Source organism: Phoca vitulina, unplaced genomic scaffold, assembly GCF_004348235.1.
Source record: "Phoca vitulina isolate PV1807 unplaced genomic scaffold, GSC_HSeal_1.0 scaffold23, whole genome shotgun sequence".
NCBI classification, from domain to species: domain Eukaryota; kingdom Metazoa; phylum Chordata; class Mammalia; order Carnivora; family Phocidae; genus Phoca; species Phoca vitulina.
In genome coordinates, this window is record NW_022589726.1 from 7,422,781 (window position 1) to 7,450,445 (window position 27,665).

A 27,665-nucleotide genomic window follows, 5' to 3' on the forward strand; every position below is an offset into this window, starting at 1 on the left:
GCAGGCTCCCCGCCGAGCAGGGAGCCCGATGCGGGACTCGATCCAGGGACTCCAGGATCATGACCTGAGCCGAAGGCAGTCGCTTAACCAACTGAGCCACCCAGGCGCCCAACCTGATTTTAATTAAGGCTCTACACCAGCATTATCCAATAAAAATACAATGTGAACTACATATGTAATTTAAAAATTTCTAGTAGCCACATTAAAAAAAGAAACAGGTACCATTAATTTTAATGATGCATTTTATTTAATCTAATATATCCAAAACATTTGTACTTCCACATGGTAATCAACATAAAAATCACTAATGAAATATTTTACACTCTTGTTTTCATGCCAAATCTTTGAAATCTGGTGTATATTTTACCCTTATAGCACATCTTAGACTAGCCACATTTCAAGTGCCCAGTAGCTATACGTGCCTGCCTGACTACCATATTGGACAGCACATTTCCAGATCTAATTTCCAACTTGCCTGCAATCCAAGAGACTGAGGTACAAACTAAATAATACCATGAGGAAACAGAAAGATCTAGAAAGTCAGAAAACTGTTTTGTAAAGGGTCAGATAGTAAATATTTTAGGTTTTGCAGGCCATATGGCCTTTATCACATAATTCTCCTACCACCTCCTCCTCCTCCCTTTCCTTCTTTCTTCTCTTTCTCTTTTTTTACAACCCTTTAAAAATATAGAAACTATTCTTAGCCCTAGTGCTGTACAAAAATAGGCCATAGTATGTGTAACTTGATCTGGCATGTGTGACATTCTCTGAGACAACTGACCTGGATTTTCCAGAAAGTCAGTGTCATGGGGGAAACAGTGGGGAAGAACAAAAGGGATTCCAGGATTGACATGAGGCCAGTAGCTGAAGTCAAGAGCATAAGAAATAGGTACAAGATGAAGCTCTAGAGCTGGGCTGGAGCCAGAACACACAGTACTTTGAGAGGTCACAGTAAGGGTAATGAGAAGCCACAGAAGTTTTTAAAAGGCTTAACCATTTTCTCCTGAAACCAAGGCTATTCATCTCAAACTAATCAAGTTCTCATTTCAATGTACCCTTGAAATCTATCCTAGGAAAACCTTGTTAAATAAATCAACCTAAATCATGAAGTAAAGAATTTTCAGTATCTCATTCATACTGCTTCTCATGTGGAAGTTTGGTTTTTTTTTTGTTTTTTTCCCCGTGTTAAATATAATGTGTCTTCTGGTTATTTTGGAAATGTATTTGTTTTAGAATGCCTGGATGGTATCAAGGCAGGTAACTGTGAAGTTATCATTAGTGAAACCTAAACATTTTATCAGGAGAGCAGGGAGGGAATAAGGAAGGGTTAGTGACCTGTTTAATTAATGTGATGAAGGAAAGCATGCAATTAATGTGAAGTCATGATAAGGATGGTTTCGCAGTTATACGAAAGCACTTCAGATTAATTTATCCTGATGAGTGTTTTGAATTAGCATTTTATCTCTTTTGTTTGTTAAATTAATGTCTGAAGGGGAATGGTAGAATCAAAACAAGAAATGAGTTAAATAATAGGATAACCAAAAAGATTGATAATTATATACAGAGCAGAAATTATCATAAAAATGTGTTCAATTTCATTCAGTCAACAGATAGGCATGTGTATGGCACGTAGTACTATTGTCACCTGATATCTAGTTCCCCTCTCATTCTAGGCACACTATAGGACTGTACTTTCCTGAAGTTAGTCATGGCCATCTGACCTGCTTTGGCCAATGAAATAAGAGCAACATGTCCCTTCAAGGTGGAAGTATTTAATTGTGGGTGCTCAGCTCTCTATCCTTAATTATTCCTTACCTTGATGATTGTGGGAGTGTGAGGTGCAACAGTGAGCCATCATATAATGGACAACTGCCCTGGAGAGTTCTGTAGGCCTACAGTAAACTTTGAGTAAGTAAGAATAAATCTTGGTTGTGTTAATCCGCTAAGATTATGGAGTTGTTTGTCTTGTCAGCAGAACCTAGCCTATCCTTCCTGACTTAAGACTGATCGTATACTAGATGGTTGTGCTGGTGGGCACAGTGAGAGACATAAGGAAACAATTATAGCTCTTGCCAAAAAAGTTCCTGCAAATTAGTTAAAGTATGTAGATTGGGAGTTAATGGGCCAAGGGGCTAGAAAACTGCACTGGAGGCATGATTCAGTGGAGTTTTAAATGCTGAAACACTGAGACAACATTGTACAGTAGGAAAATGAATTTAAGGAAGTATAAAGCCCTACCCACAAAGAGCTGATATCTAGTTCCATAATTCTCCAACCAGGAATCCAGACTCTTAGTAGTTAAGTAGTGATATACCAAAAAGGGACAAAAAGACTGAAGATAAAAGGCTTTGGGGAGTGTCTAGTTAACTCATGCTATATTATTTAATATGTAAGATATGTCTTTATATATATGTATTTATTTTTTTTTAAGATTTTATGTATTTATTTGAGAGAGAGAATGAGAGAGAGAGAGATAGCAGGAGAGGGGGCAGGGTCAGAGGGAGAAGCAGACTCCCCGCTGAGCAGGGAGTCCGATGCGGGACTCGATCCTGGGACTCCAGGATCATGACCTGAGCCGAAGGCAGTCGCTTAACCAACTGAGCCACCCAGGCACCCTATACATATATATTTTAAATGATGTATAGAGGGGTGCCTGGGTGGCTCAGTCAGTTAAGCGGCCAACACTTGATTTCAGCTCAGGTCACTGATCTCAGGGTCCTGGGATCGAGCCCTGCATCTGGTTCTGCACTCAGCAAGGGGTCTGCTTGAGTTTCTCCCTCTCCCTCTGCCCCTTCCCTGGCTCGCAAGCTCTCTCGCTCTCTCTCAAGTAAATAAATCTTTAAAAAAATGATATATAGAATGAAAAGTTGACATAAATTTTAAGGTAAAAGATACAAGTAATTTTCCCTCTGAGGAGACAGATTGCTAATACTGTAAGATCCCATGAAGCCTTCATGCCCTCTTCTTTGCCACATGGGTACCTCAGTGGAAATATTGATGTAATTAATTGCCACTGATGTTAAGCCCTTCTCTCTAAATGTTACAAAGTAACGGCCTCAGTTACCTCAATTACAGTTCAATTTAGTCTGCATTATGATGTAAGTTTTTACTCAAGCTAAAATATTTGTGGGGCTAAATCCATGCCCTTATGTTTCTGTTTCAGTATATAAATTTTTAAGTTATAGGAGAATATGTTGATTAAAAAATTATTGCTTTCTTAAATATCTTTTCTAGAGCCTCCTTTCCTAACAAATAGGCAAGGTAAGCACCAAAGCAAAAGCAGATCAACTCTGCTACCACAGAGGTATGATGCTGCAGATTGATCCCTCATTGGCCATCTTGGTCTTTATTTGTTAGGCATTTTATGGAAATTACTGATCTCATTCTGTATAATAAGTGAAAAAAAGCAGCAAAAGTTTGGAAAGTATTAGTGAGAAGAGCAAATGGTTACACCTCATTTATTCAGTCAGTACATATTTGAGGACAATTACTGTTCTGGGCACAAGAGAAGAACAGTGAACAGAACAAGTCCTTGCATATTCTAGTGGAAGGAGATAGACAAAGAGCAAATAAATATAAATATCAAGTGGTGATGAATATGAGGGGCTAAAATAAAAGAGATCAAGGGGAGAGAGGATGACTGGACTAGAGGTTTGTTATTTCAGATAACGGTGATTGATGGAAATAGAGGCAGAGATATTATTAAACTGACATTGATGAGATAGTGTGTTATATTGGCTCTGGGATGAATTATTGAACGGAAGAAAGGCACGCCGAGGAGCAAGTGAAAAATGTAGGGCTTATGCAATCCCTAATCAGCAAAAGATGAAGAAGACTGACTTCATGGAATGGAAATCTAATTGAGCATTCCACAGGGTCAGCCTGGTTGCAGAAGTCAGACTGCCTTCAGATTAGCAGGTGTGTTTTCCTGGGCTCATTTTAAATGGCTGGAAAATCCCCTGCATTTGTGAGAAGATCCTGCATATGACGCATACTTCTGGCCAAAGACAGGAAAAAAAAAATCACCCAGCTTATGAAGCATTAGAAAAAAAGAAGATACAAAGAACTAGATTGGAATGATAAGGAGCAAAAAGTGAAGGAATGAGTAGCATGCAGGAAGAGAAGTACACTGAGGATAAGGCAATCATATGCAGGGTAGTAGAAAAAAGAATTTGAAAATTCTCCTAAAAAAAAAAAAAAAGCCATAACGCTCTAACAACAGCTCATTTTACCCAATGGCTTATTTCATTCAGGGATATAAAATCTGTGAGATTCCAGGGGCACCTGGGTAGCTCAGTTGGTTAAGCGTCTGCCTTCGGCTCAGGTCATGATCCCAGGGTCCTGGGATTGAGCCCCGCATCGGGCTCCCTGCTCAGCGGGGAGCCTGCTTCTCCCTCTCCTCCCAGCTTGTTTCTCTCTCTAGCTATCTCTGTCTCTCTCTCTCTCTCTCTCAAGTAAATAAATAAAAAAACATTTTAAAAAAATCTGTGAAATTCCATTTTTAATAGAAGAAAACAGAATTTGGAGAGGGCACAGAAAATGTTTTCACACTGAGAAAAATAGAACATTTATGTATTTTTATCTTCCCCTTTTATTTATGAGCAAGAGTAATAGCTAATTTTGAGTGCTTATGATGTGTCAACCATGAAGTGCTTTTACTGAATGAACTCATTGACTCTTCCCAACAGCCCTGTGAAGTAGGTACCAATAAAATGTCCAATTGCCTTGTGAGGAACCCTCTGTGAGGAGGTTATATAACTGGCTTAAGGTTGGAAGTGGCCCAGCCAGGATTTGAACCCAGGTGATGTCATCAATAAATGATAAATAACTCAAATTGTGCGGAGGCTTCTTATTTTTCACATAGCTGCTGGATCAACCTGTAAGAACTCCATACTCAGTGGTTTAAGATCAATAGTCCACATGGGAGAAATGAGTGTTCTTTGCTTCTCTCCCGGCTAGCTTTGTTTGGGGAGGATTATTGTTGGCTGACACCTTCCCCATAATATTTCACCACTGCTTCATATTTTGAGAAAAACCACTTCCTTACAGCTCCCACACTGCTCTTAAAAAAGCTTCACCTATTACCTCTTTGTTAAATCGTATCATTGCCAAATGATAGGGAGGGTAAGCACAGGGTTTGAGCTATGTCTGTAGTGGGGGGGATTCACCTAAAAAGATGACACTCAGATATTAGAACATCTAATTAATCCCTAAGTTGTGTCTATTCTTCCTCTTCCTTTATTCTTTTTAAAGATTTTATTTATTTGAGAGAGAGAAAACAAGCAGCGGTAGGGGCAGAGGGAGAGGGAGAAGCAGACTCCTCGCTGAGCAGGGAGCCCAATGCGGGACTCGATCCCAGGACCCCAAGATCATGACCCAAGCCAAAGGCAGATGCTTAATTGACTGAGCCACCCAGGTGCCCCTCTTACTTTTCCTTTAAAATGTCTCTTTGATTGCCCCTTCATTATGACTGTGTCACAATCAGTGCCTTTCCTAAAGTGTGTGGAGCCATGTGCAAATACTTTTTGCAGGGCCCCTGTCTATATAAACAATTGAAGCCACCCTAAATCAGCATACCAGGGTCATTCTGGTAGTCCAACCTCATGTTCACACAATCCTAAAAACAAAAACAAAACAAAACACCCTGCATTTCCCAGTAAGTGTGTTTGGCTTGCCAGGTCACCCTCCCAGAACGAGGACCTAGCCGCAGAACCCCAGGATGACCGCATAAGCATGAATCATGGAGCAATTGGGGAGATCTGGTCAAGTCCATTCACTGGACAGGAGGTGGGAGATCATCCCCCCAAAAGAGAAACTGGTAGTGACTGAGCCCACATGGGGCCCCTGTTCTGTCTTGATGCGCCCCAATCAGATGGATGCCAATCCAATTGCAGCTGGTCCCAGGTACCAGAGAGGGTCTAAGAAGACTAAAGGAAGTCACTTCAAAGAGTGAGCCCCCCAGATGCCTGGGGCCCTCCTTAGGAGCTCTGAGTTATGAGTCTAAAAGCTCCATCGACACCTTCCTCTGTCCCTCCTCACCTAACTGATTACAACTCTGTCCTGGTTGGCCTCACATCCTCCACTTTCTCTCCTTTTGTGTTCATTGTCCTCCTAGTGTGAACATATTATTCATATTCACTGTCTTCTTTTGTGCCGTATTCCTTCCTATTGATATTTATTTATATGAAGCCCTCAGCTGTGGTCCTCATTTAGATTATAGTCTAGATCCTAGCCCCCCTCATTGACTCAAGAACATCAGTCCAGCCATCCTCCCCTCTCTCCTGTATCATTCATTTCTCTCTCTGATGAATTATTTCCATCATCACACAACTATGCCACCTTAAAAATCCTGTCTTTGTCCTCACTTCCCCTACCAGCCACCAACCCACTTCGTAGCTCTTCTGCAGCAAAACCACTTGAAATGAATCCTTGATTCCTCTCCTCCAGTGCTAACTTGTGCTCTGCACAAAGGCATTTGGTAGAGGAGACATGGGTAGAGGCTGAAATCTAGTTCATTCTTTGTTTGCCAAGCAAAATGCTTGACACAGGACTTTGTCATTTTTGAGGAACAACATTTGAAATTGATCTGCCTTGAGGCATCACTATTTCCAACTGGCCAGCCTGAAGCAGGCTTTTTTTTTTTTTTTTTTAACTGATTTTGCCCAAAGGTCCTACATGTCCTCCTGGACTTTGTTGGCCCACTTCAGTCAGACTTTCCTCATAATTCTCCTGAAACTCCTCTGGTCCAAGGTCACCATGTGACATTCACATGGGTAAATCCAGTGGTTGGTGTATTTGTTTTCTATTGCTGCTGTAACAAAGTACCCCAAACTTCGTGGCTTAACACAACACAAATTTATCATCACACAGTTCTGGGGGTCAGAAATTCAAAACAGGTCAGTGGGACTGCCTTCCTTCTGGAGGCTCTAGGGGACAATGCGGTCCTTGCCACATCACTCCAACCTCTGCTTCCACTGTCCCATCTCCTTCTCTGCCTCTGACCCCAAACCTCTTGCCTCCCTCTTTTAAGGACACTTGTGATTACATTGATCCCACCCGGACAATCGAGAATAATCTCCCCATTTCCAGATCATTAACATGATCGCATCTACCAAGTCCCTTTTGCCATGGAAGTTACCATAGTCACAGGTTCTGGGGACTAGGCCGTGAACATTGTTGAGGGGCCCTTATCAGCCAGCTAGTTCTCAGCTGTCCCTCTCACGTGACCTGTCAGCTGTATTTGACACACTTGATCTCTCCTTCTGCCTTGGTACATTCTGGGCCCTGGTTTCTGGGACACCACCATCTCTTGATTGTCTCCCCCTCTGGTGGCTGCTCCTTCTGAGTAGTCTCCTTTTCTGGTCTCCCCTGTTCTCCCTGAATACTCCGTCTTCGGTCTTCTCTCTACACTCTCTTCATTTGTGGTCTCCTGCCTTTACACAGCGTCTAATATGCTGTGATTCTTAAATTTGTATTACTGTCTGTTCCTCTCTTTTGAACTACAAACTTGTATTTCCAACTGCCTGCTCAATACCTCTCTTTAGATCACCAATACATATTTAACACTTAATATGGCCAAGTATGAGTTCCTGACCTTTTCCCCCTCAAATCTGCTCCACCTAGAGTCTTCCCCATCACAATGGATGGCAACTTCATCCTCTTGGTTGCTCTAGCCACACTCTTTGGATTCATCCCTGACTCCTCTCTGTCTCCTATACCCCGTCACCAATCCATCAGCAAATTCCACTGACCCTCTCTTCAAATATGCCCAGAATCCAACACATCTCACCATCCCCACTGCTTTCCCACTAGTCTCATCTCTGCCTTCCTTTCTGTGCTAGCTTGTTGAATATCCTCCTAATTGGTCTCCTGCTTCCAGTGCTGTCCCTAAAGAGCATTTCTTAATGTAAGAACCATCGTGATCCTTTAAAACAGGTCTTAGTATATTACTCCTTTGCTAAAAACCCAGCGAGGACTCCATATCACACTCATGGTAAAGGCAAAAGCCTGTAATTTTCTGTGTGCTCTGCCCTGCCATCAATCTCACTGACTCTATCTCCTCCTGTTCTCCCTTTGTTCATCCTGCTTTGGCTACACTGGCCTCTTTCTTGTTCCTTGAACACATCAGTCTCAGGGCCCTTGCACGACCTGTTCCCTCTGTCTGGAATTGTCTTGCCCAGGGATCTGTATGGCTAGCTCCCTCACCATCTTTGAGTCTTGCTCATATATTGTTTTCTCAGTGGGACCTTCCCTGTTTACTCTGCCAAAGGCCTTGATGGGAATATGAATTGCTACAATCTTTTGAAAGTAATTGCATAGTGTCTTTTAAAATATATTAACACAGGGGTGCCTGGGTGGCTCAGTCGTTAAGCGTCTGCCTTCGGCTCAGGTCATGATCCCAGGGTCCTGGGATCGAGCCCTGCATCGGGCACCTTGCTTGGCAGGAAGCCGGCTTCTCCCTCTCCCACTCCCCCTGCTTGTGTTCCCTCTCTTGCTGTGTCTCTCTCTGTCAAATAAATAAATAAATCTTTAAAAAAATATATATATATATTAAGACATCCTTTAATATAATGTTGCCATTTTGGCAAATCTCTCTCATAGAAATAGAAAGTATGGAAGCACCCTGTGTAAGTTTATAGGGTTATTTATTGTACATTTTTCTTAGACCAAAAAGAAGCTAGCCACAATCTGATTGTTAATCAATAGAGAAGTGGTTGAATTAATTTTGGTAAATTATATTGAAGAGCATTCTGCAGCTCTTAAAAAGAATGAAGTTAGATGGATAGTTATTAAGCCAAAGGATGGCGATGCTGGATAATTAACTGAAAGCTGCACATTGCAGAGTAATATGTAAAGTATCTTTACATTTTTAAAAAACAAAACAAAAATTCACATAATTGTCTGAAGGCCATGGGAAGGATACTAAACTGGATAAACACTAAACTGTTAGTATCAGTTACCTGTAGGGTACGGGAATAGAGTAGGAAAATAAGTGACTTTTTCTTGAAATACTTTTGTATTGTTTCATTCACTAAAATGTGTATATAATGATCCAGTAATTACAATTACTTTTTAAGTTTAAACTAAACAACTCAATAATAGCTTGCTTCCTACAACCTCACAGTCCATTTTCATTCACTTAAGCATTGGCTGATCACCTAGTGTTTCAGGCACTGTGCTAGACGAAGAGCTATAGGATGGGTAAAGCACAGTGATGGTGGTGGCAGTGGGGAGACAGGGAAGGTATGCTTGTTTTCTATCCAATATTTGCATCTTTTAGAAGTTAAATATCTTGCCCCATTTAAAAATCAGAATATTTCATATTAAAATTTAGGCTTCTCAATTTAGAATATCTGGCAATACTGGGCTTGTGTTACCTCATAGAATGCACTTAAACCACATTCTTTGGTTCCCTTTTACATGAAGCCCATTATCTCTAACTAGTCACAGTCCTCACTGTCCCCTGTTAATGGCATGTATCCCCTCTCACTTGTTTACCTCCTGTATGCGTGTGATTCTCTAACTCCTGACCTCAACTAGGGAAGGGTTGTGTGAATGCAGAGGAAGCAATGAGTAAAGAGGTGTTAAGGGGACAGACTTGAGAGGGCTTGGTGACTGGTTTGCATGTGGGGGGGGTAGGGACAAGGAGACTTGGATGGATAATGACATCACTATCTAAGACGTGGAACACAAGAAGAGAACCCAGTGTGTGGGAGGCTAATGGAAAAGATAAGGGCTCCATTTTGGACACTTTGAGATGTCTGTGGAACATCCGGAAAAAGATATCTAGGTAACAGTTGAACATATGCATCCTAGGAAATGGAACAAAAGAGAAAGATTTGGGAGTTGAAGAGGTAGTTTTTATAGTGCCTAAAACAATGATAGTTGATGAAACTGTGCAGGGGGTGGTGGGAGTGTGAACTCTAAAGAACATTCCTTACCCGCCCAGGGTGAAAGTCATCATACAAGCCAAGGACCTAAGAAAGTTTTCCAGGAGAAAAAGAATTAGCAGCTAGACATCACCGAGCATCATATCTAGTCCTTCACAACCTAATCTTAGACACAGATGGGAGTCTTGGGCTCATGTCCAAGCTTGGTGTTGGACCTTACACCAAGCTTTAAAAAAAAATCTGGGCCTAAGCTACCACATCTGTAAGTAAGAAAGTTGGGCCAGGTGATGGATACCTAGCCTTTGAAGTACTAACATTCTAGAATTCTGGGAAGCCTCCTCCTCCAGCCAGTTATCACTACTATCTGTTCATCCTGAAGCCATGCATCTGTGTGTGTGTGTATTTCAGTTGCTTCTATATACAGAATGATGGGGCGCCCGGGTGGCTCAGTCGTTAAGCGTCTGCCTTCGGCTCAGGTCGTGATCCCAGGGTCCTGGGATGGAGCCCTGCATCGGGCTCCCTGCTTAGCGGGAAGCCTGCTTCTCCCTCTCCCATTCCCCTGCTTGTGTTGCCTCTCTCGCTGTCTCTCTCTCTCTGTCAAATAAATAAATAAAATCTTTAAAAAATAAAATTATATATACAGAATGATAACTGAGGCTAGATTTGGTCAGTTCTTCCTACATGAAAAGAGGAAGCAAGCAACTGCTCCTTGAGAAGAATTTAAAGAAGACTCTACTGGGGCACCTGGGTGGCTCAGTCAGTTAAGTGTCTGCCTTCAGCTCAGGTCATGATCTTGGGGTCCTGGGATCGAGCCCCTGTTCAGCAGGGAGTCTGCTTCTCCCTCTCCCTCTGCCCCCTGCCCTTGTCCTCTCTCTGTCTTGCTCTCTCTCTCTGAACAAATAAAAATCTTAAAAAAAAAAAAAAAAAAGAAGCCTCTCCTGATAACTTCCCTAATTCCATAGATCAATTATAACATACTCATGAATTTTCTTACTCTGAAGTTACTTCCAAAAGTAAATTCATAGGAATATGAGAACAGTGATTTATAAAGGAACCAGTCGTTCTCTCCAACCTGGATCGATCACTTCTTACAGGGGAGATGGGTTCCTTTCTGGTTTCCAATGTTTTATTTACATCACAAGTTCCTTAAGGGTGAAGTCTTTCTCCTACCTATTAGGCCCTCCATCAATGTGTATTGAACAAATGTGTCTCAACGTATTCAATGTTTATGTTTATCAGTTGGATTAAGAATGGATGTCTCTGCTTAATTAGAGAAAGGTACATTTAAGAAGCATAATTTCAGGAGGTCTCTAAAAAGTAAATGAACCTTGGGGAAAGGAAGTGTCATAAGAAAAATATGCGGAAAATGGCAGATTCTGGAATAAGAGACTTGGTTGTCATGCGAGTTGAAAGATGCTAAGATCAAGGAGGAGGGTGAACACAAGGTACAGCTGTCACTGTGTGGAGTTACACAATGGTTGCCCAATCCGTGCCCACATACAGAGATGTCGCCCGTTTTCTTTCAGCCTTACCATCTGTTGCATTGGTTGCACAGGCAATCATGTCTCCTGCAGGAAGGGAGAGAGGAGGGATCTGTGACCCTGATCACTGCAGGTTCCGTGACAGTTTTCTCCTGCAGGGCAGACTCGAACATCGGCTAAGCTAACACGTCAGTTAATCCCCTGTGTGATGAGCACCCACGGTTGTTTTCTGTAAGCTCACCATACACCTTCCCCATTAAATTCCTTCCAACAGGTTCCTGAGAAGGACCAAAGCCACTTCTTTAATGTGAGGTTCATGTGCAATGGCACTTGGTAGAGTTGCCAGGTAAAATACAGGACACCCAGATCATTTGACTTCCAGATAAGCAACGAAAATTTTCTAATGTAAGTATTCCCAGAGTTTCCTATTTCTTGTTTTTTGTTTTTTGTTTTTTGTTTTTTTGCCTAACCCTGACAGCCCTGCACTTTGTATTCCGTGACGTTTCTGAGGGACTTCCAGCATCCCCCTCCGGGGTGCTTTTGTACCTCTGCTGCCCTCTAATGGTCACAGTTGGTCACTGGCACCAGAAAGACTGGATAGGTGGGGTTTAAAGAATTCTGAGGGAATGGGGATGAAGCATGTCCATTCAGCAAACATTCACGGAGCATGGTCGTACTTTGTTCCAGGCACTGTGCTGAACTAGTTAGCAATTACACACCCTCAAGGAAGCCCAGGCTAAAAGACAAGAGAGATTTGTACAGAAAGCATACTGGATTCAAGGTCAGATGTCTCAGAAAAAGATGTTCTGCTCTAAAATCTATTACTGACAAGCTATGCACTTCGATTTGGGGGGCTTCTGTTTTCTCATTAAAATAAGAGTACAGACAGAAGGAAGGAAATAATTGCTATTTGAAAAGTGCGGCAGAGTTCATCTAGAGATAACAGCTTTGGGGAAACCCTGGGCCATGCAAAGCCAGGACTCAGAGTCTAGCAAGGATGAGAAAAAGTAAACATAAGTAAATGAAACTGATAAAACAGCTATAGATAAAGTGGAAAAGGGTGTTGTCCCTAGAGGACTTCTTTGGATGATTACTGATTTGGGAAAGGGGCTGGAGACAAGGATTGGGCTCCTAAAAGATAGGGAGGAGAGGAGCCAGGTGAAGACACCTATTGTAAATGAGAGCATGCCTACCAGTATGGCAGCTGGCCAGGCCAAGGAGGCTGGCCCATAGGACCAGTAGGAATAAGGGACAGTCTGACATCTGAGTCTAAAGTTCCTTAATTTGCTTAGTAATCCTACTTTTATAAAGCAAGTTACAGACAACAGTGCTGGATTCATAGGTCCTAGAAATAAATGTCTGGGGCGTTATAGCCAAATTAGAATGAAGGGATTGAGAGAGAGCTGGAACATAAAGGGGAGCCAAGGAAGTGGCAGTCAGAGGAGATTAAGGAAAGGACGGAGCACTGGGGGCTCTAGATGACAAGAGGCCATGTAAACATCCTCCTAGAAATACCTAGAAATAGTTGGGTGTTCACTGTATTTCCTATAGTTACACAGCATAGGTACCTGAGATGTTTTATATGTATAGGAGGACCACAAAAGGCCGAAGAATTTTGTGACTCTTAAAGCTCGTATAAAATGAGGCTATTGCTGGGGCTTCTGGGTGGCACAGTTGGTTAAGCATCCAACTCTTGGTGTCGGCTCAGGTCATGATCTCAGGGTTGTGGGATCAAGCCCTGCATTGGGCTCCATGCTCAGCATGGAGTCTGCTTGTCCCTCTCCCTCTGCTCCTCCCCACACCCCCCCCCCCTCGCCTGCTCACTCTCTCTCTCTCTCAAATAAGTAGATAAATAAAATATTTTTTAAAAAATGATGTTGCTGCTAATCTGTGAGATCCTGTACTGCTCCAACAGTCTATGGTTCTTCCATGTATTCCAACTGAAAGAGCAATGATACACTGAATGAGCAGAGAAATGGGTGAAAAGTATCAGCTGCCAGGATCATGGAGAGATGTCATGACCGGTGTATCACACCTGCCTTCCTCTACTAGCTCCTTGAATATTACTCTCCTCCACCTGATTGCCCAGGCTAGAACCCTAGAGGCATCCTCAACTCTTGGGTTTCTCCGCCCTTCCTACCCCTGCAATTTCTCATGAAGTTGTATAAATTTTACCTCCTAAAAATATGCTTCCTTTGTCCACTTCTCTGGACCACCCCAGTCCAGGCCACCATTATGTCTTCCTGAACAGCCTCCTAAAAGGTCTTGCTGACTCCCTTCTTATGCTTCTCTGATCCATTCTCCACAACACAACCAGAGTCATCCTAGAATGAACCCCATCAATGGCTTCTCATTGCTTGTAGCGTGAAACATGATTAAAAGATTCTTTCTGAGCTGGCTTGTACCAGCTACCTACTGAGATCATTCAGGTAACCCCTGAGTTTATATTCTCTCCCACCACTGCCCTCTTTCATCCTAAGCTTCAGCCACACTGAATTTCGTGCAGTTTGTCCATATGTTGGGCTCTCTCTTGCTTCAGATCCTTGTACAAGTGCAATCTTCTCAAGGCAGCCTTCCCTGACCCTCCCTAGAAGACAAGTTTCTCATTCTGTGTAGCCACTTCTCCTAGAGACAATAATGATAATGATAAAAATTATAGTGCCCACTGCAAGCCAGGCAGATCAAGATGATTGGTAGGAATACACCATTAATTTTGCAACTGAGATGAATAAAGAAATAAAGCTTTAGAAGATTAGGTCTTTGGGATAGACTGCAAACATATTTGAAATGAAATAATGAAATATTAATATCCCTATCTAAAGATATTAACCTAAAAATACGGAAGAAACTTTCATATAAATTCAGTGATCTGAATTCTGAATAGGCAAAATTAAATGCCATGTTCAATTTTGTTGTTTGCCCAAACATGAATTTTGATATTATCCATAAAACCAGATAGAGCTGCAGATCGTATAGTGCTCCGAGGCTTGTACGACACGGCAGAATTTCAGTTTCCATTAAATAAACAATAAATGACTTTAAAAATTAAACACAAAGCTAAATTTGTCATAAAGAATTGATTACTAAGTGCCTGCACTGTCTCTTCCGAAAATGTAAAGAAAGTGACCCCTAGTGGAATTCTGATGAAGCATTTCTCTAGTGCTTCGTATTTATCTATTGGTCCACCGTAGAGGTGCTAAAGGTCTATGTGCCAGGCCTTGTGCTAGACTCTGGAGACAAAGACATGACAAAAGTGAAGTTCAGTATGGTTGAGAGGCAACCCTTTGTAGAAAAAGCTGATCAGAGCTGCAGGAGTTATGGAAGTAGGGAATTTGGCAAGGGGCTGGGGGAGAGATGGTTAGGGGTGGTTGCACAGAGGAGGGTAGCAACAGGGACAAGCTATTTGGAACAGAGAAGCTGGAGCAGCATGGTACCTTCCGGAAATTGTCAGTGGTTTCATTTGGTGCATGCGCCCTTATGGGAGAGTGGAGAAGGTAGAAAAGTAGGCAAGGACCTGGTCTTTATCCTATTGCATAGTGTCCCTCACACTGTCTTTGCTGGATATTAACAGAGTTGTGACAAATCCTGCACGAAGACACATGGAGAACATTAGTATTAACTGGGCCTTACATAGGCATGGGAGACTGTTTAAAAATGGGCTTCTTTAGGTTTGCAGACCTCGGGAAGACCAGGTCGGCTAGAATAGAAGATTATTCAAGTCAGGAAGTAAAGATAGAAGTGGGAAGTGGGTTATAAATGAGAGGTGCAGAGACCACGCAACACTTAGAAATGCTATGAATGTGGACGGAAGCTCAGTGGCCAAACACAGATTCTGCAGTTACTACCACTAGCTGATGGCAGGTAGCACGTGTGGGTAAGACCTTACAAAGACCCATCAGGACTTGAGTCGCAGCCACCTTTAAATATCATTGCCATGAGCAACAGCAGGAGCACTAGGATGTATTGAGTCATTTATATGTGCCAGGAGCTGTGCTTTATCTGCATTATTTCAATCCCCACAATAAGCCTCTAAGCTATACATTATTAGTCTCACTGTACAATGGAGGGAGCTGAAACTTGCATAGGTCAACGATTTGCCCCAAGTCCGTTCAGCTGGTCAGCAGTGTGACTGATGGATGCTACGGCCACTGCCTCTCTGGTCCGGTGGGCCTGGCCCCCAGCACTGCGGGAGTCATCAGAAACGAGAGGGCGGACACAGCCATGAGAGCAAATGAATTCATCCAGGGAGGCTTGAGAGGGAAAAGAAGAGGGGAATGTGGAAGCAATATCTGAGGGAACGGCAGAGACGGAGCAAAAGGAGAAGGTAGAGAAAGCAGAAAGAGAGAGCACCTAGCGGAATGAGAATTCCAGAAGGAAGTAGAAGTCAACACTGTCAGACACTGTGGAGGAAACACGTGTGCTCAAGCCTGAACGTTGATCACAGTTGGAGTCAGGAGCCCACTGATGGTCTCAGAGCGAGAAATGTTAGTGGAATGGAGGACAACCGTCTATTAGGGGAGCTGAGGAACATGCCAGAAGTGGAGGAAGGAAGTGAGCCAGTGCGGTCGGCTTTATCAGAGGGCCTGGCTGAGGAGAATAGAAGCATTTCCACCCTGAATATGGAAGAAGACAGAATTCCGTTTCTGTATGGAGGAGACCCAGACATAGAAGACAAGAGGTTGAAGGTAAAGTAGAAAGAATGACTGACTGAGTTTGGGAGAAAAAGGGGATCCAGAGCATAGAGGAAAACGGGCAAGAAGACAGATGCAGGAAGAGAGGGATGGAGGGGGGACCCCACCATATGTGGGTCTATCCGCAAGCAGAAGACGGAAGGAAGAGTCCAGTCCAACACCTGCTTTTTTTCTCTGAAGTAGAAATCAGGGAGAGTGGCTCAGAGTCGGAGGATAGCAAAGGACAGGAGGCCCGAAGAGACCGGCCGGAGGGGGCTGGCTGGAGCGGCTGCTGTGGGGTGTAGACAGAGGCCAGCACAGGGGTGCTCACGGCCCAGAGCACGGATAGCAGACCACAGGCAACTAGAGAGGAGCTAGATAAATTTGTACAGGGTAGATATTTTGCAGATCAGACATGGCAGAAAACGAGAACACTACCAACATTAGAAAAAAATGGAGGGGGGAGGCCCTGGGTGGCTCAGTCAGTTAAGCGTCTGCCTTCGGCTCAGGTCATGATCTCAGGGTCCTGGGATCGAGTCCCGCATCGGGCTCCCTGCTCAGCAGAGAGCCTGCTTCTCCCTCTGCCCCTTACCCCACTTGTGCTTTCTTTCTCTCAAATAAATAAATAAAATCTTAAAAAGAAGAAGAAGAAAAGAAACAAATGAGGGGGGTTGTTGGGAGTGAAGCCTGGAGATGGAAAAGGGTGTCACCATAGACTGACATGAAAGGGGAAAATTGAAAGTGGAGATCTTACTGTTGGAGGCCAGTTTGGTGGGAGGAAAGAGTAGGAACAGAAGAATTGGAGGTCAGGTCCGAAGGGGAAATGCACTTAGCCTTCTAGTGAGAAGGCCTATGTGCCAGGCACCATACTGGGCACATCCTATATATTATTTTATTGAACCTTACAGCAAAGCCTATAAAGTTAACATTACTCTTCTCCTTTTACGCGTTGATTCGCCCCCACAGTGTGCGCACTGAATCCGCAACGCTGAGGCTGAGAGGTGGCGCAGATGGGTGATGAAAGGCAAGGGTGGCCATCAGGGTGAGTTGTTCTCCTAGACTGGATTCAAAGGTCGGGCAGACAGAGCTAGAAGTAGCTGGGACTGACACGCTAGCAAGGCATTACCACACCATGACCGCCAAGAGCAGGGATGAAGAGAGGAACGAAGGGAGTAAATTGTAAGTACAGTAACAAGGGTTCTGAAAAGAGAGGGTGAAATAGCCAGGTTGTTTGAGCTCTAAAAGTGGTGCCTTTTATGTATGGGGCTGGGCAGGGCTGACGCTATAATTTGTAGGGCTGAGTACAAAACGAAGATGTAGGGGCTTGGTTTCATCTGAGGCCTCTCTCCTCAGCTTGTAGACAGCCAGCTTATTTCTCTGTCTTTACCAGATCTTTCCTCTGTGCTGTGTCCTAGCCTCTTCTTTGTGGAAGGACGCCAGTCGTATTGGATTAAGGCTCTCCCCAGGGACCTCATTAACCTTCATTACCTCTTTAAAGACCCTATGTTCAAACACAGTCACATTCTGAGGTACTAAGTGTGAGGTCTTCATCATGTGAATTTTGGGAGACACAATTCAGCCCCATAACAATTGTTCAGAGTTTCAAGAAAGCAGCTACAGAGCACTGAGGCCCAAGCAGGGGTACTTCTGTGCGTGGGTACTGGGTGACGGCACCAGACACATGCCCGTGAAGCCAGCCCTGGGCTGGGAGGTGTGTGGCACAGGAATAGCACTGTGGAGCTGTAAGGTTCGGACCTCCCCCACCCGGTCCTAGAGGTATCGGGTTCATGGCAGAATGAGCACCCTTCGCTGGACAGAATTATAAAGGAAGCAAAGCAGGGCACTTGATGAGAGCCAGGTTTTGTTAAGATAATAGAGAGGGTGAAAATGCCTTTGAGCGGGTTGAGGATGAAGAAAAGTTTCTTTGCAAGCAAATGAACATTCCACTGAACAGAGGAGAAACGTCTGGGAGGGAGGTCAGGAGTGAGCAAATAAATTTCGGAGGGAAGAGAAGTGTACAAAGATGGGAATATGAAGAGAATACATACCAGAGGACTTTACATTTCATTACTTTTCATTATGCTGGTTTTAAATTCCCAGAATTTAGAAATTCAATTAAAATTGAATTGAATTATAATTAAATATTCACATTCCTTCATCCAACCACTACTGTACTTTATATACAAATTGGTTATTACTGATTGACCAGAGGAAAAACATTTCATGCGGATCTACTTTTGCTCTCTTGTGGTGTCCATTCCAATGAATGCAATATTTGCAGAGGATGGATTATGGAGAGGTACATACTGTAGCTTTATTATAAGCCTACTCTCCCACACTGGAAACAAAATCATAATTGTTATCACATCACTGTAGTGCTCTAGCACATTAAGCTTAGTCCCTTGTATATTCGCTTGAGTCATTATCCTCACTCTTATATTAGTCTCTCCCAGAGGACAACAAAAAAGCATTGTCTGCATTTATATGGATAGAAATACAAGCGATTAATAAATTTAAAGAGCTTCTGTAGTGAAATATCACTTCAGGAAGTTAATAACATGTGAAATAAATAAAAGCAGTTTCTTACACAGAAAGCTACATCATGAAAATACTGACATATTGTTGCATATGATTTTTTATTTTTTATTTAAATCCCATCAAATAAGATTACAAAAATAATTTTAAAACTATTCAAATAATGACAATTATTTTAAAAGTTAAAGTATACATGTTCATTGCAGAAAAAAATTAAAATATAGATAAGCAGAAAAGAAAGGTGACATCATTATAATCCTAACACACACTTATTTTTAGATATTTTTGTTTATTTTTTCTAGTCCTTTTTCTACAGCTATGTGTCCATACACTTCCTTTTTGCAAAAAGTAAGATCCTGTTTTACATAGTGTTTAGTAATCTGCCTTTTACCGCTAACAATGTAAGACAGACATTCTTGTATAACATTATGTCAATGACTACATTTAGCCAGAATTTATTTTTTAAATTTCTGATTGTTGGACATTTAGATTGATTTCAGCTATTTACTATTGTAAACAATGTCGAAACATACATCCTTCCAGCAATAATTTTTTGGACCTCTATGATTATTTCCATAGGATAGATTCATAGATGTCGATAACATCTCAAAGTGGGATGTGAAGAAAGGGGAACCCTCTTACACTGTTGGTGGGAATGCAAACTGGTGCAACCACTCTGGAAAACAGTATGGAAGTTCCTCAAAAAGTTAAAAATAGAATCACCTTATGATCCAACAATTGCACTACTAGGTTTTTGTTTTTGTTTTGTTTTTTTTTTAAGATTTTATTTTTAAGTAATCTCTACACCCAACGTGGAGCTTGAACTTACAACCCCAAGATCAAGAGTCACATACTCCACCATCTGAGCCAGCTAGGCATCCCTGCACTACTAGGTATTTACCCAAAGAATACAAAAATACTAATTCAAAGGGATACATGCACCCTGATGTTTATAGCAGCATTATCTACAATAGCCAAATTATGGAAAGAGCTCGAATGTCCATCGACTGATAAATGGATAAAGAAGATGTGATATATGTATACAATGGAATATTACTCAGCCATCAAAAAGAATGAAATCTTGCCATTTGTGATGACATGGATGGAGCCAGGGGGTATAATGCTAAGTGAAATAAGTCAGTCAGAGAAAGACAAATACCATATGATTTCATTCATGTGTGGAATTTAAGAAACAAAACAAATGATCATAAGGGAAAAAAGAGAGAGACAAACCAAGAAACAGACCCTTAACTACAGAGAACAAACTGATGTTTCCCAGAAGGGAGGTGGGTGGGGGGATGGGGAAAATAAGTGATGGGGATTAAAGAGTGCTCTTGTTGTAATGACCACCCTGTATTGTATGTAAGTGTTGAATCACTATATTGTACACCCGAAAGTAATATTACACTGCATGTTAACTGACTGGAATTTAAATAAAAACTTAAAAAGAATAATGTCTCAGAGATTAATTTTAAGCCTTTGGGAAAAAAAATACCTTTAATACCTTTAAGAACTAATCTGCTTGTACAATTATTAGGTATTTCCATATAGAAAAGTATAACAAGAAGCCCATCAGATTAGACCAATAAGACTGAGGTTGAATTTCTGCCTGTTTACTGACAAATTATAAGACCTTGATAGTCACTTAACTCTTTTAAATCTTGTTGACAATGAAGTGGAAATACATCATAGTTTCCTTGGAAAGACTATTTCTGTAATACATGAGATGGTCTCAAGCTTATTCATTGAGAAATACTTAAGATCAACTAATTCACCTGTACTATATCATACTGTGTCATATATAACTTGCCTATTAGGAGACAATACACTAATAAGTTGACTTGAGAATTCAATTCTCTGGACCATTATGCTTTTCATTATAAAGTAGAAAATTGGTATGCTTATTTTTATCAAACTCCATGAACTTGATCATTGCAGATCTGCCACTGAGAGATAAGTCCATTCCAAGGAGACTGAAGAATTCTAGTCCCTGAGATGGCAAGGCTAAGATGGATTCCCAAAAACTCACTAAGGTCAGTGCCGCCTTGGTGGAAGCCAGTCTGGGGTATCAGTCAGTCCTATTGGGTGTGACTTGCTTTCTTTAAACTCCACCAGGCAATGAACAAAATATTTTATTAAGTTTTTATTTATTCAGTAGACATCAATGAGTATCTAATTTCATACCCTGGAGGAGATCACAGTCTTAACTCCAAAAAGAGACACAAATATTATGGTAATGATTACAAACAATAAGCAAAATGCAAAAGTGGATGAAGGTCTAAATTAGTGAGAGAGAACAGAGGAGAGGAAGTTTGGGAAGGATTCATGGAGGAAGTCATATTTATGCTAGATCATGAATGGTATATAAAGATGTACCTAGCTGAAGGTAGGGTGGGGAAAGGATAGCATTCCAGACAGTTGGACCAGCATGTGCTGAGGCATGGAAATGAGAAGGGACATGGTATGATTTAGGAATCATGACAAATTTAGTGGGACTAGACCAAAAGATACAAAGTCAATGGAAAGGAGCAGGAAGGAGGTTGGAATTTATGATAGATACATAGTTTGGGATCAGTTTATGCAAGTCATTTTACCCTATTTAAAGGAGCTTGGATCTATCTTTTATTCAAGATAGAGAAACATTATGTTTGAAAGTGAGATAAGATCAGTTGATTGGATTTACTCCTAAAGATTTTTTAATTACTGGAAAGACCTGAAAGAGGATACTTGGTGAAGTGCCTCATGGTTCTGAAGTTGACTTCATCCTGTAGAGCACTTTTTATCAACAATTTTGTGGATAAAGTAACTTCATCAAATTGGCCAATAATGCAAGCCTGAAAAAAAAGGGGGGGGGCTAAAAGTTTGGATGACTGAATTAAAAATTTGAAGGACTAGCTAATTCAACCATTCTAAAAATGTTTATTGAACACCTATTATGTTTCCGGAAACTTTCTAAGTGCTGGGGATCCAGTGAACACTTCAAAGTCCTTGGCTTCGTGGAGTTTATATCCTAGGGAAGAAGATTGACGATAAACAAGTAAGTGTATAAAATAGTGTCATGCACTGACAAATGAATTGAAGGAAACTGATACATTATCAAAGGGGAGAGGGAGTAATGGCAGAGAGCGAAATTCTGGGGGAAGAGCGGTCCAGGCAGAGGAACAGCAAGTGCAAGAGTCCTGAGGTGGGAACAAGGTTGGCACGCAGGGAGGCTAGCATGGCTGTGGCTGGCGAACGACAGGGAGAGTGATAAGAAATGGAGTCAGACAGGGGCTACTCAAAATGCTGTATCAGTGATTCAGAACAAACCAGACAGCCCTGAACCACAGCGTATATGGAGTCACCTAAAAATAGTTGGACAGTGTTAGGATAATAAAAATATAATAAGTTCTGGGTTTTATTTTGTGAAAATCAATCACACAAGGAAACGATGAAGGAGATATATGCTATCAGCAGTTTACATGAAAAAGATCTCAAGGCCTTGGTAGGTCCACAAGCTCTGTGAGAGCTCATATGAAGTGATGGCTTTAACAGACACACGGACCCACACTTAGCACCAATTTAGACTAAAGTAACAGAAGTATACCCAAATTAAATAACAGAATAAACTAATATTCATTTTACATACAATATTTAAAGTATAACATTTGATTTGGTATGATAAATTTTAAGAGAGCTATTGATGATTTAAAATGTTTCCCATTATTCGATGACAAAGATGCTGAGAAAAATAAAAATACCCACTCATATATCTTTTTTCGGCTTCTCATCTCGTCTGTTCTGAGCTCTGCTTATTCATGTATTTATGTATTTATGTATGTATGTATGTATGTATGTACTTACTCCCTCTACACCCAACGTGGGACTCGAACTCACAACCCTAAGATCAAGAGTTGTATGCTCCACCAACTGAGCCAGCCAGCTGCCCCATGAGCTCTGCTCATTTAAAACTCTTAGTTCTGAAGTGAGAAATGATCCCATCTGGACACAGTGGTTTTATCAACCGGGAGGTTGAGACTGCTATTTTGGGCTCTGCATGCCACTGAGCCAAGAAGAAAGACGTAGGTTATTATCCTGGTTCTGGCTATTGATTGTAGCTCTCAAGCGGGGAAATCAGACTGGTGAGCACAGGGAGGACAGGGAGGCTTATGGCTGGAATCCAGGGAACTCTACCTACTAACAGTTCCATAGCCAGTGATGAAAGCTAGCGTGCAGTCATAGCGCTCATAAAGACCGCTGACGTCTCACACCCTTTAGGGATGAAGAATTGGTTCACACCGTCAGGGAGGGGACCCTACACAACCAATGTTAGCTGGCCGAGGCCACGGGGAACGTGGAAGGAGAGTGACATTGCAGCCTGTGACAAATTACAGAAACAAAGACTAGAGCAGCCGTGTAGGTTTCTTTTGTTTTGTATGTATTTGTGTATATTCACCAATTACTGATTTTCCCTCTCTCTCTTCCTATAGTATATAAGAAGTGTTGGTGATGGTTGCCTTTATTCTTAGAAATTTTAGGCAGAAGATAGATTAAAATCACCTGGAGACAGAGATCATGAGTGATGAGATCCTGTGCCTCCTTTTTTGAAAGAGTGACAGCATCTTCAATTAGTTAAGGAATATTTGTGCGATATCGTTATTGTTACTGGAAGTGTGAATGTAAGGTAGAAAGGTGAGAATAAATGCTGAATAGCCAAAGGGCAGGATTTGTCTGTTCTTGCCCTTCTGTGCTTTCCTTTGTAGTTTAGAGAAAACTGCATCTCCTGGATGCCCCTGACAGCTGGCTCCTCACTATGGAATGTAGAAGAACAGGAAAAGCCTTTTCTTTCTCTGCTACTTGTTGGGCCCCTGGCAGCAACGTAGGGGCTGCACAGGTGGTGGTCCGGTCCACGGTCCTGCTTTCCTCCGTGGCAGCACCGTTCCAGAAGCATCAGCAGCAAGCTCTCTGCAGCCTCAGCAGAACAGTGGTCATGGGCTCTTGGTTACACCTTGTCTCTTTTTTCTCCTCCATCCAGAACCGTGAGAATGGCTTCCTGTAGTTATTAGTCTCTGGATAATTTCACATTTTCCTTTTTTTTTTCTCTTCTAGCCTTTCCAACCTTTTGATAAGCAATTCCCAATAAAAATTCCATCTGTTCGAAATAACTAGTAGGGCTTCTATTTCTCCATAAGGACAGACACTGATACAGATGAACCCCTGGCTCAACCTATGCAAAGAGAAACATGGAATAGATGGGGAGGGAAAGGATGGTCCATTGACAGGCCAGGAAAACTGGAGAGATCAGATAATAGGATGTCTTTATCAAGTGCAGGACAACATCCTACGATTTCTGAGGTGTAGCAGCTGCAGGTAAGAATGGGGTCCAGAGTGTGCCTTGGAAATAGTGGCTGAAGAAGAGTGGAGGTGTCGTTTCAGTGGGATTGATGAGATCATTTAACTGTGATGCAGGGACGCTACTTGGTTCACTCAAATGGCCATTGACACAAGGACCAATGATGCTGGGATATGAGATAGGGAGAGAGATGAGGACATGCCAGACCATGTCTTATAAAATATGGTAATAATTTTTTTATTAGAGAAATACCTTTTATTTATTTATTTGTTTATTTCAGAGAGAGAGAGTGTGAGTGGAGGGAGGGGCAGAGAGAGAGAGGGAGAGAAATCCTCAAGCAGGCTCCCTGCTGAGCACGAAGCCAGACACGGGGCCCGATCCCAGGACCCTGAGATCATGACCTGATCAAGAGCTGGAGGCTTAACTGAAGGAGCCCCCCAGGCACCCCTAGAGAAATACCTTTTCATAGCCAAGACAGGATACCAGTAATCACATGAATTATTTCCCCCTCTTCAAACTGCTGGACAAATGCGTAATGAAAATGTCACAGATTGCTCTGCCTTCTGTCTCAAGCAATAGCCTTAGAGCTGCGGGCAGTGACTTAATATGAACATGCACACTTGGCTTTGTAAGCATACTGGAATCTTACATTTTCCTCCAGGTGCATAAAATAGAAATAATAAAGGTCACAGATTAATATTTGCCTTTGGCTGAAGTCACTGCCACTCTTTAAAAAAAAAACCCCGTGCTACAAACATAATATAAAAAGAAATATCACAAGATCCAATGTTTAATGGTCCAGCAAGTGCACTATAATTAGCCGATACACTTTTAGGATGACATGAAATTATCTTTAGTGAATAATGGGATTAAGAAGAAGAGTACCAGAAGTTATGCATGCTTCTCCCAAATGTGCTGTGGGAATGACTTCATTTTACACTATATTTATGTATTAGATTCCTTAACATCTCTCTCTCTCTTTTTTTTTTTTAGAGAGAGAGAGAGAGTGCAGGTGCATGAGAAGGGGGAGGGGCAAAGAGAGAGGGAGAGAGAAAATCTCAAGCAGGCTCCACGCCCAGCACAGAGCCTGATGCAGGGCTCCATCTCACCACCACCCTGACATCAAGACCTGAGCCAAAATCAAGAGTCAGACGCTTAACTGCCTGAACCACCCAGGCGCCCCTCCTTAACCTCTCTTTTGCCGACATCTTTGCAGTGATGGTACAGTGGTATTACCTGGAGTTTCTCTTCCGGGGAACACAAAAATAGCAGCAACACATTCATTTGGTATCAAGAGAACAAAATTTGTGGCAGTGTTATGCCCTTAAGAAGCCAGCACTAATTTATCTTTTAGCTGGATTTGCCTGGGAAGTGTTTATATCATATTTACACCCTCTGTAACTTATGCCCACAAAACCGTCCCTCCAGATAGAACTCATTAGAATTGGTATTTTACCCTGGAGTCCACTTTGCTATTTCCCTTTATAATTAATGTATCGGGGGCCCCATTAGCATTGTTACATAGGCTCCAACTCTACCAGCTGGAGAAAAACACTGTATTTAGTCACATGTTCTCTGCACTAAGTTTTCTTTTCAACTGGTAACTACAGCCCCGAGTCCACTAAATTCAGCAAGTTAAAAATTTTATGTAGGCTAAAAAGGGATAGGGGGACACAAGTCTGAGGAATGAATACTTGATGATTAAAAATCTGTCTCTCCAGGGGTGCCTGGGTGGCTTAGTCAGTTAAGCGTCTGCCTTCATCTCAGGTCATGATCCCAGGGTCCTGGGGTCGAGTCCCACATTGGGCTCCCTGCTCAGTGGGAAGCCTGCTTCTCCCTCTCCCACTCCCCCAGCTTGTGTTCCCTCTCTCGCTGTGTCTCTGTCAAATAAATAAATAAAATCTTAAAAAAAAACTATCTCTCCAAAGATCTTTTTTTTTTTTTAATTTAACTGTAGGCTACTCCTTGAGGTACTGATTTGTAAGTATAGAGCTGAAGGATAATTTTTTAAGATTTTACCAAAATCAACTAATATTTAATTATAAAGCATTCTCAGCTGTGCACTGTGATCTGTTCTCTACTCTTTTGTATTTCAGCTTGTCTGGTTTTTACATCTTGGATTGCTTTTCTGTAAGTCCTCTCAAAACTTGTTATTTCAGGGGATACCAGACAGATCTATGTGGGAGCTTCAGCCACGAAGGTTGGAAGACAGAAATAATAAAGGACAATGGAATGGAAGATTATTGGTAGTTGCCGGTTGTTACCGGGAGCGCAACAAAGCAAAGAGCCAGGCAAATGTAGAAATGTATAGAATATATTTTCCAACATAAAAATAGCTTTATTATTTTCTGGTAACAAAAATGATACATGCTCATTATAAAAATTTCAAATACACAAAAATCACCCAAACACCATAGTCTGCAAAAGACGTCATTTTTGGCAAAGATCTCTATATGAAACACATACTATTTTAAAATATTCAGTATTATAAATGGGCCCATATTGAACATATTATTCTATAGCCTCCTTTTTCATTTGCTAATATTTCAGGTACAAATTTCCATAGCAATAAACAAGACCTAAATAATTTTTAACGATAGTCATATATGACTCAATGGTATATATGTGCTAGAATTTATTTAATCCATTTTCTATTAAAGGATATTTAGGCTGTTTCCAAAGTTTGTTATTGTTGTTGTTTCAAGATTTATTTATTTGAGAGAGAGAGAGAGAAAACAAGCAGGAGGGGCAGAGGGAGAGGGAGAGAGAATCTCAAGCAGACTCTGCACTGAGCATGGAGCTCGACACAGGGCTTGATCTCACAGTCCTGAGATCATGACCTGAGCCGAAATCAAGAGTGAGATGCTTAACCGACTGTGTGACCCAGGCATCTCCGCCAAAGTTTTAAAATCATAAACATCATAAAGTACTTCTTTACCCTCATGTTTACATACTTGTGTAATTTTTATTCATTAGGATAAAATCTAAACAAATTGCTGGGTAAAAGTATATCATTTAAATTTTTGATACATATTGCCAAATTTGATACATACTGTCTTCTAGAAAGTTGTACCAATTTTCACTCCTGTCAAGAATGAACAAGAATGCCCCTTTGCTCATATTCTTATAAATTACTTTAATATTTGCCAACCTGGGAGGATACAATTAATGCAAATAAAATAATAAACATATTTATTACCATTTATATTTTCAAATAGGAGATACCTTTAATTTTTAAGTTACCCCTTTTCAGAGCAGATATTTTCCTGGATTTGAACAGAGAGTCTTCGGTTTGCATCCCCATTCCAATATTGGTGTGACTCCGGACAAGAGTCATTTTTTTTAATATCATTTTTGCTGATCTTATAGTAACAGAACCCAGCTCAGTAGGCATTCAAAGCATAAATGATGAATGCATCTACCACACTATTAGACATCTCAATTTTTTTTTTTTAAGATTTTATTTATTTGACAGAGAGAGCACAAGCAGAGGGAGACAGAGGGAGAAGCAGACTCCCCGCTGAGCAAGGAGCCCGATGTGGGACTCGATCCCAGGACCCTGGGATCACGACCAGGGCCAAAGGCAGCCGCTTAACCGACTGAGCCACCCAGGTGTCCCTAGACACCTCAGTGTTAACTGAATCTCAATCTCCCTCCCACAAGTAAGCTCTTTCTACCTGCTTACCCTCCATTGCAATCAATGTTGCTCTATAGGAAATATTAAAATTAAGGAGTCCATAAAAGACTTTGGAAATAT

The 27,665-nt window shown here is 41.6% G+C and overlaps 1 long non-coding RNA gene across 1 annotated transcript in view; it reads left to right on the forward strand.

The window, feature by feature from the left end:
- LOC116642649 overlaps nt 1–26,594 on the forward strand; it is a 27,269-nt gene extending 675 nt beyond the window's left edge. The window contains exons 2-5 of the long non-coding RNA XR_004301356.1: nt 11,646–11,776; nt 20,515–20,609; nt 21,534–21,613; nt 26,068–26,594. This is a non-coding gene — a long non-coding RNA (uncharacterized LOC116642649). The remainder of the gene's footprint in view (nt 1–11,645; nt 11,777–20,514; nt 20,610–21,533; nt 21,614–26,067) is intronic.
- The last annotated feature ends 1,071 nt before the right edge of the window (nt 26,595–27,665 follow it).